Source organism: Urocampus carinirostris, chromosome 4 (genome assembly GCF_059441175.1).
Source record: "Urocampus carinirostris isolate Australia breed hairy pipefish chromosome 4, RoL_Ucar_1.0, whole genome shotgun sequence".
Taxonomy (NCBI): Eukaryota; Metazoa; Chordata; class Actinopteri; order Syngnathiformes; family Syngnathidae; genus Urocampus; species Urocampus carinirostris.
Genome location: NC_142352.1, coordinates 10,883,240 through 10,902,563, shown reverse-complemented (window position 1 = coordinate 10,902,563; position 19,324 = coordinate 10,883,240). Strand labels below are relative to the sequence as shown.

Below are 19,324 nucleotides of genomic sequence, written 5' to 3'. Positions count from 1 at the left end.
AGGGACAATTTGGACCGGCCAATTCACCTGAAATGCATGTTTTTTGGAATGTGGGAGGAAACCGGAGAGCCCGGAGGAAACCCACGCAAGCACGGGGAGAACATACAAACTCCGCACAGGAAGTCTGGAGCTGGATTTATTTATTTATTTTTTAAGCATTTTTGAAGGGGCGTCGCTACTTCGTGGTTCCACGTTCGCGGGTTCAGAGCTTCGCAGGTCTAAAAAATAATAATAAAATAAAATAACTGAAAAAAATATATACATATGTTGTTTTTTTTAAGCATTTTTGAAGGGGCGTCGCTACTTCGCGGATTTTCACTTTTCGCGGGTGGTTTTGGTCCCCATTAACCTCAATAACTGAGGGATTACTGTATATACTGTAAGCATTTCAAACCTTATCCTCTGTATTTTGCGGTATGTAAGGCGCACCGGGTTATAAGGCGCACTTTCAAATTTCTGAATGAATTGTGCTTTTTAGTTGCGCCTTATGGTCCAGAAAAAAACAGTAATCTGTTTGGAAGGACACATGAGTACATGGTTGAAGGTTATTATGTGAATTCATCATTGGAGTTGACACCACAGTCCTTTTTATCTATCCATCCGTCCATGCATCCAACTCTCAATTTGATTTCAATGTATATCAAACACAGTAGTAGAAAAGTGCTTGAATTTTGCACAGTATGCAAGATGCCGTATGTTTTTAAAGGTCACTCATGCACATCTTTCCAGTCTGTTGCATTGATTTATTTATTGCCAGCCTGTCAACTGGACTTCCACTGGACAGTAACCCTGCAGGCAAAGCACCCCTTTTACGAAAACTCTGGAAAATATATTTACAGTTTGTTTTTTTGTTTTTGTTTTTTTATTAATTCTTGTCTGAAACTCTTTGAATAGAAGCATCAATTGTGGGAATGTTTTTCATAATGATACCCGTATAATTGCGGTTATTCAACCACAAATAGAATTAAAACGGTTTTAATTGTCATTGATAACAATGTAGTGAACATTGTTTGTCACCAGGATTTGGCTCCCCACATTCCCTGTACCCAATCTCTCCACACTTAATTGAGATTTCCCTGGCCTTTTACAACAAGGGTAGGTAAACGTTTTGATTTGCGGACTGGATGGTGTTGTGCCAAAAATTGTCACCCCACCGACCTAATGCTGAGGTTTTTGAGTTTTGCCTTGCCCTCATGTAGGTTTTAGATCAGGTGATGGTGTGATAATAGTCTGTTGTCTGCGATAGTCTGTTGTCTGTGCAGCCCTTTGAGAATCCTTGTGATTAAGGGCTATACAAAAAAACATTGACTTTGGTGAAATGACATAGCCCTGCATAAAACGACCCCCCTCACCTGAACGTCACAAAAACAACCGAGCCTTTTCTTAGAAATTGATGCACATGTAAACAAGCTGATTTTACAGCAATTAACCAGACATTCAAAACAGAAATCTACAGAATATCAAATGTATTGAAAACTGTTATGTCCTATACCATAAAGCGTATTTTTCAGAGCCCACACAGACGGAGGACCCAGACGCATAAGGTTTTCACACAAGCTTTATTTTCGGGAATGGGGCAGTCATGCGCGTGAACACAAATGCCAGGGATGCTGCGATCGCTGGGCGTAATAAGTGAGACAGAGAAGTCAGAGGCAGACGAGATGAAGGCCGGAAAGAACAGATGAGATCGATACACACGGGTAGATACCGGATACTGGGGCAAGATACCGGACAGGACTAGACAAACGGGATCGATACCGGATTCCGAAGACTGGAGCAAGATACCGGACAGGACGAGACCGACAGGATCGATACCGGATACTGGAGACTGGAGTAAGATACCAGACAGGACAAGACCGATGGGATCAATACTGGAGGCTGGAGCAAGATACCGAACACGATGAGACAGACGCGGTCGATACCGGATACTGGAGACCTGTGCATGTTACCGGACAGGACGAGACAGGCTCGATCGATATCGGATACTGTAGACTGGAGCAAGATACCGGGCAGGAGGAGACAAACGAGATCAATATCGGATACTGGATACACGAGGAGGATACCGGACAGAGTCAAGTCTTTGTTGACGGACTGACAAGGAGTGAATGAGAGCACTGAGTTCAAAGAGGAGGGAAGACAATCAGGCAACGAGCCACAGCTGGCGCCAAACGGGCGGAGCCAAGTGAGGGCAATGGGCAACAATGACAGTATTTTGGTGAAATGAACTGTCAATTTATGAATGCATAAAACGGGAGCAAAACGTTCCCTATTTAAAGTGTCATTTTGCCAAATTCAATGTTTTCAACTAGCCCAAAAATGTTGTATATTCAAAGTGCAATATATCTGTGCTTTATTGTTCTATTACATTCCCCAAAATATGAGATGAAAAGTTGTTTTTGTAACATTAGAGCAAAGGGGACAGTTCATGCCGGAGGGACAATTTTTGGCACAACACCGGTACCGGCGATTAATCAATTTTTCTCACTCATGAATAATAATAATACATAAAAAAATGCTTACAATTAAAGCAAAATAGTATTTTCGGTCCCTGTTTTAAGCAGTAAAAATGATACTGTATTCAATTTTGTAGTATTACTGTAGTTGTATTTTTATAGTGTTTCAAACGTAGGATCTTTTGAGCATTGGCATTACAGTATTTTTGTAGTATTTCTGTATTATAGTGTTTCTGTAGTAGTATTTTTGCAGTATTCCTGTCGTAGTATTCATGTTATAGTATGACTGTAAAAATCATCGATAAGATGCTGACACACGACGTTGAAGCTGTGTTGTTAAGCTTTCACAGCTGCACGCCAGAACTAAGCTTATATAAAACGGATTTATAGATTCGTGTTGTATGTTCTGTGTGGATCGTAAAACATAAACCATCACAACTGCAAGCCAAAGCGAAATAAAGTGCTGCTTAAAACGTGATATTTATACAATATATACACTGGTATCAGAGCCTGCAGGCATAACGCATGATTGACTTTGACCAGAATGAACTTCAACATGTGTATTTGTGTATTTGGATCATTCAGCATTGACGTGCTGTTCTTGCCCATCCCAGCACTCAATAACATCCCTGAAGCTCTGTGGTGCTGGAAGCTCACAGCATCGTGTATTTCGGGGATGGTTTGCGTATTTCATTTCATTTCAAATCTGGCTGCAGCAAAACAAGAGTAGAAATCAACACATTGGTAGTGGAAAAAAGGGCGCAGATAATAAAAAAAACAAAGCATGTGGAAAACGACAAGACAGCACAGTAGACAGTATTGCTGTTGTTGGTCTCACACACAAGAATGTGATGTGGGATCAAATTACATAAGTGAATTCCTGTCGGGGAACTACTGTCTCAGGGTGAGACAAGAACCATTCTGATTGTCCATCAGTAGCACAATAGCCTCCATAGTTGGTCTTTATGGATGAGCTCATGCTGTTACTATAAATATACAATAACAAATTGCAAGGAGAACATGAGAGAGGGAAAATTCAGATAACAAATTCCAACCTGTTCTAAAGGCCTTCCTTTGAGCCCCTTCTTTTGAATACATTTCCTAAGTTACAAGAGCACATCCGCCCAAAATGGTGTGGCATCATTGCAATGTTCCCTCTAATTTTCCATGGGTCAGAGCGTTCACCCAAAGTCGGTGAGTAACGCTTGAAACAACAGTGAGCAACAGCAATCCCAAGTGTGGCAACTAAGTCATTATCAAACATGTCCATAACTTGACATCACGTTACATTTTGCTGAGTTTCCGGCAATGCTAAAAAAAAATTCACTTTTGAATGAATTGACTAATGTATTATTGCAAAGGTTGTGCGGCCTACAAACGTCATTTGTTTTTACAACAATTCTTTCACAAGATTTCCATTTCCTTTTTTTCTTGGTATCTTTTGTCGCATAATACTAACATTTTTGGAGGCTTATTTAGTCGGTTGCACGATACAGAACTGTATTTAATCACATTTTTTTAGTGAAAGTAGAATGTTGGCAACAAGATTCACTTTATATAATTGGAAATTATTTAAATGCAACACCAACTTTTTCTTCTTTTTTCCGTGTTTTTTTCTACTTTTTTTTAAAAATTCCTTTAAAAAAGTCTCATTGTGTTTATTTTTTCCGAGCTGTTACTTTTTTCTTTTTTGTTCTCTATTTACTTTTTTCCTACGTTTCTTTTCTTTTTTTCTGTTTTTTTTTCAAAATTTTTCCTTCTTTTTTTCTCTTCTTTTTGTTTCTTTTTTTCTTAGCTTTTCACTACTTTTTTTTGGTATTTTTTTTCTTTTTTGTTCTAATCTCCCCTTCTTTTAAGTCATTTTGTGCATGGTTTTGCATAATATTTGGTCATGTTGGGATTAAAGAAGCAAAAACAACCCGAAGAGCCGATTAGGACCCGAAAGAGACGGTTCCTTTTAGTGAGCCGAGCCGAAGAAGCCGGTTCTCGACAAACTCTACTGACTTTACTTTTCAACTTCGTTCGACATTGACTTCAAAATACCGCATTTAGAAAACAGCGTCAGGGGAACCCGTGTATTTTTACCTTCATGCACTGTAACTTTGACTTAATTCGCTTCTTAATAAGCAATTTCGAGCCCTGATTTTTGTGCGCTGGCACGCGCGCAGCTTAGAGGGAACACTGATTATATGTAGTCCATCAATTCCAAATTGTCTGTCAGCTTCCTTTCATTGCTTCTCCCCTGACTGTGCTGCTTCCAGATGTGTGCTTTCATATTTAAGAATTCAACCAACCACATTTAGGCTCAGAAAGTAACCCGGAGGCCTTCACAAAAAATCCTGAAGGCTGTGTCTCGTAGCATCAGTCTTTGAGAAAGCTGTGTAGCCAATCACATACCGAATTGATGACTGAGAGCCTGCTAGATGGCATTAAGCCAAAATCACCTCTATGTTAGAGTCCTCACAGATAAAGTAGCAGATTTTACTTCCAAGAGCTCGTGAAGCTCACTAATTCCGACTGCAGCTGTAGGCCTAGGTGTAAACTCCACGGATGCAATTATAAAACCTTCACCCAAAAGAGAAATGCAGAAAACCGTTCCTTTAAGTGTGTTCTCCATTTGTTCCAGTCACTCGGAGGAAATGTATTTAGCATGTGGTGAATCATATTATATACACAGTTAAGAACCAAAGAAACAGAGACTTTCTCTATCTCATATGGAAATCCACTCCAGCCATTTCATTTGACATGTACAGTTTTACAGACCAATTTGTGACTGAGCTCATCAGATAAAAATTCCTTCAAATGAGGAAAAATCTTTCTGTGCCTTCTTCACTAATATTACCCACCGTCTCTCATTTAGTCTAGCCATTTGTTTTTTCTCCATTTGCGTGTGTCTCTTATCTGCCCTTTTTGGACTGGCAAGAAAACAGAGGATTAACTGGATTTAATATTGTAATCTGAATTTCCTCTTCTAGCAGGGTCATTCAAACTTCACGAAAGGATTTTAAAAGCTTTGCTCGGTTGTGAATTTTGTGTGCATTGCAAAAACAAAAAACAAAAAAAACAAAACCTTGCTCTATCGTTAGCTATTTCTGCTTATCTCAGAACTTATGTCAAAGGTGCTGTCTGGACTTTGGAAATGTTCTACTCACTGACGCCATCTTCTGGCTTAAGTCATCATTGCAGCCTCAGTCAAGCTCCTTTTGAGGCGCGTGCAAGTGCTTTTCAATGCATTTCAATGACACTCTAATAAAGTCTTCTTTTTTAATTTTTTGTGGGGTTTGGGATGGGGTTTTGACTGTATTTGTCATGTCCTGCACGGTTGTCATGGCGCCCAGCTGGCCCCGCCCCCTTGGCACCGGCTGACCTGTTTTTTCTCGATTACTCCTATAGGTTTCATAAACGTGCCTTTTGAAACTGCCCGTTGCCAGATCATTGTTTACACTTGTTTGAACCTGTTTATGCTTGTTGTGCTTGTTGGGACTTTGTTGCACTTCGGTGTAACATTCTGTGTGATTCCGGCAAATTCTCTTTAATCCTGTTAAATGCCTAGTCTGTAGTTTTGCCTGCATTTGAGCCTGCTTTGTTTTGTTTTTGGTCCGTTTGTGTGTTGGACAACTTTTCTTTCACAATTAAAGTGACAGATCGTCTACGCAAATGAGTTCCTACTTCCTGCTTCCCGACCCGTTTCAAGACAGTCCCGTTCCGTTTCATGACAGTATTTTGAACAGACCTTTTCTTACTTTCACCATTTTCACTAACAAAAAAACAAAAAACTGCGGTTACAAGCATAAAATCACTATATTAATATTTTTCACTATCCTAATATTTCTTGGCACAACTTATCCTCAGTAGGGTCGTGGCGTTGCTCGAACCCATCCCAGCTATCTTCAGACAGTGGGTAGGGGACACCCTGAACTGGTTGCCAGTCAATCCCATAGCAATGCTAATAAAATTTCGGTTAATCATGCACCCCTACTGTGTAGTAGATTGTCACCATGGTTAAAGCAGCATTCGGTTTTGTCAACTTTCAGTCCGGAAGTAAAAATAAACTTAAAATGTGAAAGAAATAAAAAATGTGATAATTATTGATATCGACTGATAAGGAAACATTTTATCGTGATGCCAGTTTTTGTAATATCGCCCAGGCCCAGTCCGTGTATCATCTCCGAGCCAGATGTCAGTGTTCTCGTTGGCCCACGTCCCTGCGTCCTAGACGCATCATTTTTGCTGGGGACGCATAGTGTCAAATCAACGTGCGTCCCCGGGACGCAACTTTTTACCACAAAATTGACATTATTACCCGATTACTTTTTGTAACAAAGATTTACCGCACTCCAAACTTTTCGTCAGGCAGATCCGTCATTGTTGTTTAGGTCTCGCGGTTCGAGTTTTCATCTGCACGCCGATCTCGGCAAACGAGCTCTCGTTGCTTCGAGATTACGTCATTGTTGTGGTGGTTGTCGTCGAGTGAAGGTGAAGGTTAAGTATGCCTCCGAAAAAAAACAGTTAGTATTAGAATAGAATAGAATAGAATTTACTTTTTTATTGTCATTCTTTGTAACCATGCACACAGAACGAAATGTCGATACACCTGACCCGTGCAGTTGAACTGTAGCGAGCCGATGCAGCCGCAGCCAAACAGGGTGCCGCCATTTTAGACCCAACTGCTGTGTTGGGAGTAATTAGGTGACCAAACGCCCCAATTCCAACCCTTAATGCCGAGCGCCAAGCAGGGAGGCAATGAGTACCAATGTTGTAAGTCTTAGGTGAAAATCAACACAAAATTGATAATTTCTTCAGTGTCAGTAATAAGTCGAAACAAAATGCAGAAAGTGATAACAATGGCAACAATTCATGCACCAAAAAACAGCAGAGAAATTCTTCGGAAGATCGCGAAGGCAAGGAAAACACGTGTGTTGAAGCGAACGATTCGACGAAAGAAAATAAACAAAAGAATACTCCTAGCAAGAAAAGGACTTTTCTGCCAAAATTGACTAAATTATATTCCTGGTTACGCCATGAGGAGGATGATAATGGATTGGACCTTGAGTAGGCATTACAACTGTGGCGGGACAGCAAACCACGAAGAATATATGAACTGAAAAATCTGAAGTGCTTTGTATTACCAATTAACTGTAATGATTAAAACTGCATGAATATAATGACTAATATTTCAGCAACATTATTTTGTATAATGTACAATATTGCTGTGTACTTAAAAATCTTGACGTGATAACTGATTTGTATTACCAATAAACTGTAATGATTACAACTGAATGAATATATAGATTTATATTATATATTTGTCGCCGATTTACAATTTCAACCGCGATGACACAAAATTTTGGGGACCCATAGATCTCTGTTGGGACCCATAGATTATTGAGCATGCGAGTCCCTGGGACCCATCACTTTTCACAGGTAAAATGAACAGTGCAGATGTACTCATGGAAAGTGCCATATCTGGTTTGCAAGCCATAAGTTCCGACCCCTGCTTGACACCCTTTTGTGCCATTAGCTGGCTGGGAATGTATTCTGCACTTTTTGAAATCCACAAAGTGGACGGAAACTAGTTTGAACAGAAGGCACAGTTTGGCACTTTTGCTCCATTAAATGTTCCCAAGAGAGACCACAAACTTAAGTCAGGAAGCCTTCTGAATAGATTTGTGTCTTTAGTGTAGAGCAAATTAAAGCTAAAGAAATCCTTATATTAGAAATGTGTTGGAATTGTGACTTTGCTCCGCTGACAAAAAACTGACAACGAGCACAACGGGTAAAAAAATGTGAGTTGATGGGGAAAACTCGACTGGCTTCCTAGCCAAAGACTTTGGGAACACCATTTGGGGTTCCTCTATCTCACTTTGAGCTTGCATAAGGTAGCACATGCAAACCAGCTCCACAGTTTCATTTAGAAGCCAAAAATTTGGGTTATAAAAAAGAATAATGGTTTCTCTCGCTGCAACACGGTAGCGCAGAGGTTATCGCGTGTGCTGCACAGTTCTGAGGTCATAGGATCAAACTTTCCTGTGTGGAATTTGCATGTTCTCCCTGTGCTTGCGTGGGTTTTCCTCCCACATTCCAAAAACATTTATGTCACGTTAATTGGCTAGATATGAATGAGCGAGGGAGTTGTCTGTCTCTGTGTGCTCAATTCAGGGTGTCCCCTGCCCACAGCCTGAAGATAGCGGGGATGGGCTCCAGCACCCCCGCGACCCTACTGAGGATAAGCGGTGCAGATAATCGATGGATGGATGGTTTCTCTGACAGACCTAACCGGTAGAAATCTGCCCACCTACCGCTTATTGTCCGCCAACTCACACCGTGTTCTCTCTCTCTCTCCTCTTTTTTTTAATTACAGCAGCAATATTAACCCGCTCCACCATTTCATCCTCTATTTAATCGCAAAACTCACGATAATGGCAAGGTTATTTACTGTAAATTACGGACTATAAGCCGCTACTTTTTTCCCTAACTTTCAACCCTGCGGCTTATTCAGTGATGCGGCCAATTTATGTAATTTTTCTAACGGCCGCTAGCGGCTCTCGAGTGTTGCTACCATTAACTGCCCTGTCAAAGCTATATTATTATTATTGAAGCTTAGAAAACTCTCTCGGTGTACCGTCTTTCTTTGTAAATATGTGTAACCAATGTATAATATGTATTTGCAACTGTATATTTTTGTAATGTATTTATTTGTATTTATTTTAGACACTTATTCTGATATGCTTTGCACGTGTGAACGAAAAATGAGGGGCGGAACAAACGCGGGGTGCCGAGTTTAAGTGGGGACCGCTACAGGTGAGGGACAGACAAGGAAAGAAGAGGGGGTTAAAAAGTTGGAGTTGCGTGAGTAAATGTGTTCATTTGATATATTTTTCCCACCCTTACCTTTGGAAATATACACTTTTTTCCTTGGATTACTTTCAACGGGACCCGGACTCTGTAGGTCTGCATCAAACCTTAAGTACCGGTATCATTTTCCGTTCATATTGCCGGCAGTGATTTTTGAACTGTGGACTTTAATGAAGGACATTTAGTTTCAATCGCGGGACTTGAAGTAGGGTTGGGGTTAATTTTGTGTTTGTGTTACATTTTTAAATGTGGGCGCATGCGGCTTATATACAGGTGCGGCTTGTTTATGCACAAAATCGGGTTTCCTCTTAAAATGTGGTGGGTACGGCTTATAATCAGGTGCGCTCTATAGTGCGGGATTTACGGTATATCAAAAGACCAGTGGTTCTCAGATGGGGAGCACTTGAGATTTTAAAGTATGTTAAAATGTATCATCAACGCAATATCAAAGCATGTGCTTCCTTTCTCACTGAAAAATGTAAAGTTCCATTTGCAAAAACGTTTACTCTTTTAATGTATTATTTTTATGACTACCAAATTCCCACCATATGTTTAAGGTAAAAAAGAAATCCTGGTTTGAAGAATATCTTCCTGAGATAAAACAAGTGAAAGAAGTTCATTAGCCGTACCGCTTATCCTCATTCGGGTCGCGGGGGGCTGGAGCCCATCCCAGCCATCTCTGGGCAGTGGGCAGGGGACACCCTGAGCTGGTTGCCAGCCAATCGCAGGGCACACAGGGACAGACCACTCATTCGCTCATTCACACCTAGGGACAATTTGGACCGGCCAATTCACATGAAATGCATGTTTTTGGAACGTGGGAGGAAACCGGAGTGCCCGGAGGAAACCCACGCAAGCATGGGGAGAACATACAAACTCCGCACAGGAAGTCTGGAGCTAGATTTGAACCCACGACAGGTTCCCATGACACAAGCGCTAACCACTGCGCCGCCGTGCTGCCCCGTGAAAGAAGTTAAATCAGCAAAATTAAAAACACTTTTTTGAATACCACGCTTTTTTTTAGTTGGTGCATAGTTTTGACTATGTCATTTTGTGGATAGCTCGCGTACTGAAAAAGTGTGCGCGCCCCTGTTTTAAATAAAGTCCAGTTGAGTCTTAAAAAGGTTAAAGAGCTTAACTTCACGTCTGCCTCACAGACAACTCAACCCAGTGAGGCCTTCTCCGAAGTCAAAGGCCAAGGAATTAAACAAGCGTTGACCTACATTTGTAGCACTACCAAGTTTGCCACAGGAACACAAGACGGCAAAGTACAATCTTGCTGAACATGGTTGCTCATATTTAAAATGTTGGCGAAAGTAATTTCTTTGACACAAAGAATAATCTTGATATCAATGAATTGTTTTCTAAACATTTGGCTGATTAATTCGATCGTTTATTCTGGCTGAAAGGTACAATTTTTACTAGTAGTATGAAAATCTCTCTTATGGAGGACCAAGGAGAATGAGACTTCCTGCACTTACAATCCAAAGGTGTCAAACTCATTTTAACACGGGGGGCACACGATAGAACAAATGTTCTGTCGGGGGCCGGACTAGCAGATTAAAGAGAAAGAAAAAGAGAGATAAAGAAGTAAGAGAAAGGGGGAGGGAAAAGGAGAGCGGGCAGGACAAAGAAAGAAAAAGAGAGAGGGAGAGAGCGTGAGAAACAAAAGAGATAAAAAGTCATGAGAGAGGGGGAAAAGAAGGGAGAGTAAGAAAGAAATTAAAAATAAAAAGGCAGAGGGAGAAACAAGAGAAAACAAAGCGCAAAGGGTAGGAAGAGAGAAAGAGAAAAGAGAGAAAAGGAAAAAAGGAAGTTAGAGCAAATTAAGTTAAAATGACAGAGAGAGAAAGAAACAAAGAGCAACAAAGGAGAAAAAGAGAGACAGAGTGAAAGAGACAGAGACAGAGAGTGGGAGAAAAGGGGTGGAAAAGAGAGAGAGAGAGAGAGAGAGAGAAATACAAGTACAACGTCTTTGTTCGAGGCACCTGGCTTTGGCAACACCAAGTTGACATATTCCAACCTGCAGCTTGTTTTTCTCTTGCGCTTCTCTGAGTGTTGTCTCGCAGGCCAGATTCAATCCCTTAGCAGGCCTGATCTGGCCCGCGGGCCGCCTGTTTGACACCTGTGATCTAAACCACGAGTGTCAAGCATACCACCCGTGGGCCGAATGATTTAATCCATCCCGCAAGAAATTGCTGGGAGTGTAGAGTATTCAACGTTTGGTCGGAATTCCGTTTCGCAATGTCAGAAAATGATCGAACATTGTGAAGACATGTGAAGTGAATACTGTGTTTTAAGTCAATCACATAGAGGTTATCTGACTGCTCGAATGTGATGTTGTGGAGGGGGGGGCGTTAGCTGCATTTGCGGATCAAAGATTGCCGTGACAACTCCACCACAGGGGGTCGGCCCCTCCCAGAAGACTGGACCCCCAGAGATAGAACACATCTCACCTCGCAAGAGCAGTCTGATTCTGGCCAGCCAGAAGGCAAGATGGCATATCCTAGAAGAACAGGATCAAAATCCTGGCCGGTCCTGACTAAGTCTCAGCTCATCAAGCAGCCAGAGAACCTTACCAAGTCAGCAACCAAGCTTGATCAAGCTACAAGCCAAACCGGTGGGACAAAGGCAGCAACCTCAGAGAGTTCTCAAGCCACCAGCAGTCGACCTCTCCTTCAACACTCTGCATCCTGTGGTCCTCGTGCTAACCGGCTCTCAAGCCTACCAGGATTCCTTATCGCTCTACAGCCGAGGACATAAAGACTAGGCCGTCATCTTCATCGAAGCAAAACTTGGCAGAACATCTCATTGCAACTAGGTATTGGTGTGACGTTAAAAGGGGAATTCAGTCAAAATACAATAACTTAATAATCAAGCCAACATTGTTGTCTATCCAAATGGTACCAGTTTAAGTTCTCCACTTCTAATTGTCTTTGTTTTATTTTCTTATTATTATTTTGAGTTCTATTCAAGAGCTTCTTCAGTTGATGATTAATAAACAAAAAGTCCATAAATCCAAGAGTGTGTTTGTCTTGATTAAAGTATATTGAACTATCAAAAACGGTAAGAAGGATTCACCTAAAGTGTGTGTAGCCACCCTTCAGAATGACTAAACAAGATTTTATCCAAGGGCAGCACGGTGGAGCAGTGGTTAGCGCAAGTGTGGCACAGTTCAAGTCATGGGAACCTCCTGCGTGGGTTCAAATCCAGCTCCTTCCTGTGTGGAGTTTGTATGTTCTCCCCGTGCTTGCGTGGGTTTCCTCCCACATTCCAAAAAGCATGCATTTCAGGTGAATTGGCCGGTCCAAATTGTCCCTAGGTGTGAATGAGCAAGTGAGTTGTCTGTCCCCGTGTGCCCTGCGATTGGCTGGCAACCAGTTCAGGGTGTCCCCTGCCCACTGCCCGATGATTGCTGGGATGAGCTCCAGCACCCCCGCGACCCTACTGAGGATAAGCGGTTTAGCTAATGAGATGAGATGAGATGAGATGAGATTTTATCCAATTTCCTGAATTAATGATATAAAAACGTATGTAGATCTCCAAAAAGGCGAGACGAGTTTTGAAAAGAATAAACTCGGCTCTTTAATTAAATTGGTCGATAAATTGTTTGTTAGAATAATTCGTTTGCCACCCATATTCGCTACAGAGCAAACACAATGCCAGGGGATTAGGTTTGGGCTTTCTCACCTTTGTTGTCTAGTTTCGATTCCCGTTGCGAACATTGTTATGCAAATATGATCAGCAATATATTTGATGGATCAATAAATAATAGTACAAATATGATAACACACCAGTATGCATTTCCAAATTTATCTTCCAATAAGACTCTCCGGGTGCAGCACGGCGGCGCAGTGGTTAGCGCATGTGCGGCACAGTTCATGTCTTGGGAACACCCTGCGTGGGTTCAAATCCAGCTCCAGACTTCCTGTGCGGAGTTTGTATGTTCTCCCCGTGCTTGCGTGCGTTTCCTCCGGGCACTCCGGTTTCCTCCCACATTCCAAAAACATGCATTTCAGGTGAATTGGCCGGTCCAAATTGTCCCTAGGAGTGAATGAGCGAGCGAGTTGTCTGTCCCCGTGTGCCCTGCGATTGGCTGGCAACCAGTTCAGGGTGTCCCCTGCCCACTGCCCGATGATTGCTGGGATGGGCTCCAGCACCCCCGCGACCCTACTGAGAATAAGCGGTTTAGCTAATGAGATGAGATGAGAAGACGCTCCGGATTATAAGGTGCACGTTCAAATTTCTGACCAATTTGGGGGTTTTAGGTGGACCTTACTTAATAATTCGGCTACTATGGTCAATGCAGAGGAGCAATCGGATTCCTGAGTACAACATGGTTGCCATGCGCTGCAGGATAGAGGGTCATTTGACTCTGTCAGCATGCTACTGTCGCGCTTGTGCTGCACGCTGCCCAAGGTGACTTCTACTGTTGGCAGGCGGAGTTTTGAAAGCAGCTATTTTCCATCCCCGCCTGCTCCTCCCACTCATCAACTCAGCTGCAATACCCCAGTGCAATTCCCTTTTTTTCATTTTTCGCGATGCATGATTGTTTTGCAAGACGAATGATCAGAATTACCGTTTTAAGGTATAAGGTACTATAAGGTACACTGGATTATAGGGCACATTACTAAAAATAGTCTTTTGTCATCACTTTTTCGTACATAAGGCGCATCGGACTATAAGGCGCATGAAAATGAAATTACAGTATGAGCTACCATGTTTGTTCATGGATAAAGTAGGGCACTAAGTCGATAAGTGTTGCCTACCAAAATTAAACAATATTATATACAACAGGAATTGAAGCCCTGCGAATATTTTTGATCGCAGTGCCCAGAAACATTGATTTACAGAGTGGATTTTGTTCTGCATTCTAATTGGTTAGATAGTCCATCCTCTTCTTCACCTGTGCATCAATAATGCTGCAGTTTAACATGTATGTTAGGGTTGGGCGATGCTGGGAATCACGTTATTGATCCAATCCAGGTAAACACATGGTAGTATTGATCGATACTGATCAAGAAATACGCTTTGCTTGGAAATGACAAGATCGTTGAATACTTTGAATCCTCCCGTTTGAGTTAATTTATAATTTCGACAAACACAGCCCAATAATTTTTTAATAATTACTTTGCATTCTTAAACAGTATAAGAATATATACATATATATATTATTACTTCTATTAAAACTGTTTTAGAACAAAAGCCAAAAGTCCAACCAAAGTAGTTACAGAATTACAAATACTGTATCACAATGTCAAACAGAGTATTAAAGTACCTTCCACTGAAGAATATTTTGAAAATAAAATAAGAAATTCCAATAAAGTTTTACATGTCTCTCAATGGCTCTGTTGCCATCGAGACTACATATTTACAGGTTTTCTTTCAGGGAAAGCAACATGTTTGCAGCTTTTCTCTTTTGTGTGTTTATTTAAATTTGTGGTGTTGCCACAGTAGCAGGCCACTTCACCAAACAAATCACACCAGGTATTGTCCTTTTCCGTACTTGTAAAGAAGTCCACACGATGCAGGACTTCCATTTTGCCTCTCATTGTTAGCTTTTGCTACCGACGGCACATAGTTTTGGCCCTCTTTTCTGCCTGGCAGGAAAGATACAGCATCAGACCAGGAAGGGAGAGTTGCTAAAAGTGTGCCTAATTGTCAAACACTGGAAATTGGTGGAGGAGTAAAGTAGTACAATCGTATCGATCCGATCCAAGTACTTGCGTAGTACCGATAACATTGGGATTTGGATCGATCCGCCTATCTCAATGTATATAAAAGAGCTGGTATGGTATTTTGTTGAAAGACTGTTTTCTCCATTCTCAGCTATTTAGAGACTGTTTAACCTATCAGAATGCGAAACAAAATGCACTATGCAAATCAGTGTATCTTGCACCGAAAATATAGTGTGATGATGCGATTAAATTAAATGCTTTTTCATATCTGTATCACTTATGTGGTTTCAGTGCTCTCACTGCTGCGACCTGGGTTAGATTCCCGAACCATCCAATGTTTAGCGATTGTTTTTTATATGATGAATCATTGCACAGGTATATGTCATGTCCAGCATGGTCGCCGTGGCGACCGGTTGGCCCCGCCCCCTGGGCACCGGCTGTAGCAGATCTTCTAATTTGCGTGTGTGCTTCTTAAAGGCAGGTTTTGGGGATTGCCGGTGGCTGGTTCATTGCGTTCTCTGTTCTGCATTAATCTGTTCTGTTTGAATTGAGGAATCCTGTGTTTGCCTGTTCTGAGTAAAAGCCTTTGTGAGTATTCCTAGTCTGAGTTCCTGGTTGCCTGTAAGCCTGTTTATGTTTTGTTTTGTCCCTGAGTGTTGGACAACTTTTATTTTGCTAAATAAAAGTAATTCGTCGTTACGCGATTGCGTTCACCCTTCCTGCCTCCTGCCTCCAATCTGGTCCGGTCCCCTGACACACGCATAAAATAGCATGCAATTCCAATCTTATCCATCAGATTCTGCGGTATATAAGGCGCACTTTCAATTTTCTGGCCAATTTAGAGTTTTTAGGTGCGCCTTATAATACAGAAAATACGGTAGTTTTGTCTGGAGTGAAATAGTGGCACTGGCCTTTTGCTATTTCACTTGTAGTGGAGAACCTACGCAGGAGCAGCAGAAGCAGCAGCTCTCACAGCTCCCACGCAATTACACACACCAAGATCATTTGTAGTTTGAGCTTTGTGTCCGTTTGCTATGCTGTATTGCACAACAGTGGTTGCCATCCTTTTTCAAATGTCTGACTATATTCTCGCTGTCAAGACCAGAACGGAGACAGGACCCACTTGCGTGCGTTTCTCTTAGTTTTATTGGGAAGAAGGGAAAGGATTGTACACAGAATCCAGAGATCGCTGGTCGCGGGGAGCAGGTTCCTCGGACGAGGAAGTGGTATTTCCGTGGCGAGCGATGGCGGTGTCGAGAGCGGAAAAAACAGGTCAGTAGCCGGGACAGGAGAGCAAAAATCGTGGTCGAGATCAGAAAATACGTCGAAACAGACGAGGGCCAGAACAGGAGTGAGTCAGGGTCGGAAAACTTGCCTAGCGTGAACAGAGGTTCGTAGACGGACTGACAACATGTGACAGAAAGATGGGGTTTACAAAGTGACAGGGAGCCAATCAGAGTCCGAGGCGGTTGGTGCCAAAGGAGCAGGCACAGGTGCCTCGCATCAGTAATCATGACACTCGAGGCCTTATAATAACATTAGTATAATAAAAAGTACAATAATATTAATAATAATGAGCTCAAATCCCATGTTTAAACACCAGACAACTGGAGATTCAGACAACATAGGAAACGGGATTCAATTTTATGTTGTAATCGAGTGTTGTGGGAAATAATTCAGCCAAAACAACATTTTACAACATGGTTCCATGAGTGAAAATGATGATGATATAAAACCTAACATCTTTTGCTTTGACACCTTCAATACCAGCGAGATTAAGACTAGGATTGGGTGCTCTTACCTGGCAGGGAAGATACCATGATCATGAAGGTGTAGACTATACTCTTAGGGATCATTTCTACAGTTTTTGACTTGTGTATTGGCATTTAGCCGCAATTATGAAATTCGGCTGTTACAAAGGTGATCTTGATCATTGATTTTTGCAATTCGGAGATGGAATAAGAGCTTGCTCTGTCCACTCCACAGCATCAGCCCGGTATTGCAGTACCTCCGGGATCGGTGCATTCGCAATGATCGCAGCAAGGCTTTAGGGCTAGGACCTTAGCTTAGCCTTTTGGCTGAGAGTAAGAGTCCCGGCTCCTAGACTTAGTGGCGTATTATGAACTGACCGATAACGGATAATGGATAATGAATAAAGAAGATAGAATAATAACCCTCAAAACCCCTCCCCCCCCTCACTGCCGTGATCCGGTTTCGATTCCCACTGCATCTAATTCTAATCATCCAATTCTAATCAAAATAATTCAGCAAAATGTGTTAATTGGTCGAATATCAACTGATTGATCAATTGCGTGATATATCCTTGTAAAACCTCAGTGTAACGCGAACCCAAGCTGAAAAAAACGTGAGTGTAAAGAAAAACTGTACTTGTCCTAGACACAGCACAGGAAATGGTGCCCTACGACCCTAGTGGTTAAGGGATCCAACCAGCCAAGGAAAAAATGAAGGCATTTTTTATCTGTGTGGTCCAGAACCAAATGTCCCACAGTCTGGTACGGATGGTTGCCAACCATCACTGTCCAGTATAACAAAACTTTTACAGGAAATGGAACATTCTGTATAGCTAGCAGGTATGGGACATAATTGAGGCCATTGTACTTCATATTCACTAGGTCATCTATTTTAGTGCAGGTTAATTCTCCTCTTGGGTGTAAGTGCACTAATTTTCCTTATGTGTCTTGCTGTCACTCTTCCTCTCTCATATAGGGTCTTGCTCTCACTCACTTAATTGATTAAGAGGATTCATTCTGCTGCTTCGGCCTTAAGCGCAAAGCACAATCTTAAGGCAACAGAACACTTAAATCAACATAGGAGTGACTGTAAAGATGAGCCGATAGGTTACAGGAATTTGTAAAAATTACTCTTTTTTTTATTCAACCGGGTAAAAACCATGAAATGTGTTTCACTGGCTGTTCACTTTACTCATTTAAATTTAATTTTATGTATTTCTTTCTGGGAAACAAACGTTTAAAACAAAACAATGAGAAGAAAAAATAAATTCATATTGTTTTTTAAAATAACATAATAGCAATAGTTATAGCAATAATAGTGGCAGTAGTATGATTAGTGGCAATAGCAGTAGTAATAGTACTACTTCTACAACTACTACTACTACTAGTAGTAGAAGTGGTGGTAGTTGTAATAATAGTAGTGTTTTGGGATAAATATGACAGTTTTTTGTCTTTGAGAAGAGAAATAACATTCACTTTGTTTCCTAAATTAAAGTAATAGCAAAACCAATAGTGATAGTATGGACGATCCCCTACGTACGACCATTCAACTTACGAAAAACGGTAGATATGATAAAAAAATTCGGGATGTGGAAAAATATCCAAACATTGTTGTAAGTTAGATTTTGTATTGTGCACCTTTTTCCGAGTACAGGACAGTACTGCAGTGCTTCTTTCCGCCACATGGTGCTGTGAGAGGTCACCCAGCATCCACCCCGAAGAAAAAATCCTGCTTCTACTTCCTGATTCGTGTGTAAACATACCATACTGTATCTCCAGCGCGCTAAGAACTTTGATATTTCTATGGTTTAATATATCGTGCATTCATTCGTTATGGTTAGTGTAAAGTGTAAAGAAGAGGCGAGCCGTTTCATTTAAATTGAAAGCGGAATAAGGAAGCTTGATGCGGTTGAGAAAACGGTTAGATCGCTTTTTTTTCGGCCACTTTCTACCACTGAGGAAAGGGCCTAACTCTTGAAGCTCATCTTCCTAAAGTAAATTCAACTTACCGATAATGTTAGTTATTCTTATAGAGCATATTTTATGAAATGTTTATTTTTCAGTACAAAACAAAACAGGTTACTTATACAAGCCTTAAACATACTTATATAAACCGTAAACATAAAAAATATAGCACTGAAGCAACTTACGAACAAATTCAACTTAGGAACGATCGTCCGAAACGTTCGTAAGTAGGGCAGCGGCTGTATTAATAATGGTAGTATTAGTTGTAGTAGTAGTGTCAGTAGTAGTATTGGTCACGGGAGCAGTAGTATTGGTAGTTTTAGAGGTATCAGTAGTAGTAGTAGTAGTAGTAGTAGTAGTAGTAGTAGTAGTAGTAGTAGTAGTAGTAGTAGTGGTAGTAGTAGTAGTAGTCAGAGTAGTCGTAGTAGTCGTAGTAGTAGTCGTAGTAGTAGTAGTAGTAGTAGTAGTAGTAGTAGTCGTAGTATTAGTAGTAGTGTTTTGAGGAAAATGTTAAAAATATAACAATATATTTTTTTTGCTTTTTGAGAATAAGAATAGGAACCCCAAGAATTTTTGTTTATTAAAGTCCAGTAAAAAAATAGTCTTAATACTAGTAGTACTG

At 41.2% G+C, this 19,324-nt stretch overlaps 1 protein-coding gene and 1 pseudogene across 2 annotated transcripts in view; one reads left to right on the top strand and one right to left on the bottom strand.

Moving 5' to 3' along the window:
* coro2ba (coronin, actin binding protein, 2Ba) overlaps positions 1-19,324 on the bottom strand; it is a 78,964-nt gene that overhangs the window by 47,101 nt on the left and 12,539 nt on the right. The window lies entirely within an intron of this gene.
* On the top strand, positions 16,838-17,016 carry LOC148366815 (U2 spliceosomal RNA; annotated as a pseudogene).